This window comes from Penaeus monodon, chromosome 30 (genome assembly GCF_015228065.2).
Source record: "Penaeus monodon isolate SGIC_2016 chromosome 30, NSTDA_Pmon_1, whole genome shotgun sequence".
Taxonomy (NCBI): domain Eukaryota; kingdom Metazoa; phylum Arthropoda; class Malacostraca; order Decapoda; family Penaeidae; genus Penaeus; species Penaeus monodon.
The window spans coordinates 29,648,216-29,648,441 of record NC_051415.1 but is presented as its reverse complement, the minus strand read 5'-3'; the positions used below and the strand labels follow the sequence as shown (position 1 = coordinate 29,648,441).

The 226-nt window shown below is 43.8% G+C and overlaps 1 protein-coding gene across 2 annotated transcripts in view; it reads right to left on the bottom strand.

Annotated features, from left to right (window-relative positions):
* Positions 1-226, bottom strand: part of LOC119592689 (phospholipase D1-like) — a 27,716-nt gene that overhangs the window by 15,025 nt on the left and 12,465 nt on the right. The window lies entirely within an intron of this gene.

Sequence of the window (226 nt, the reverse complement as noted above, 5' to 3'; positions counted from 1 at the left end):
TACTGTAGTAATCTGTCGTGAAGACATTTGGACCTAACCAAAGGCCAAGTGGCTGAATGACCTTTCTCTAAGGTTTAGTGCTAGACCACTTAGACAAGTGCCCTCAGCTAGTAAACTCAGGCCCTGTCCTGCAGGTGTTCAAACCTTTTAATTATCTACAGTAAGTAGGGTAGGTAGCTGATACTGCCACGGATGATTAAAAGCTGGAACTCACACTGACTCAAAT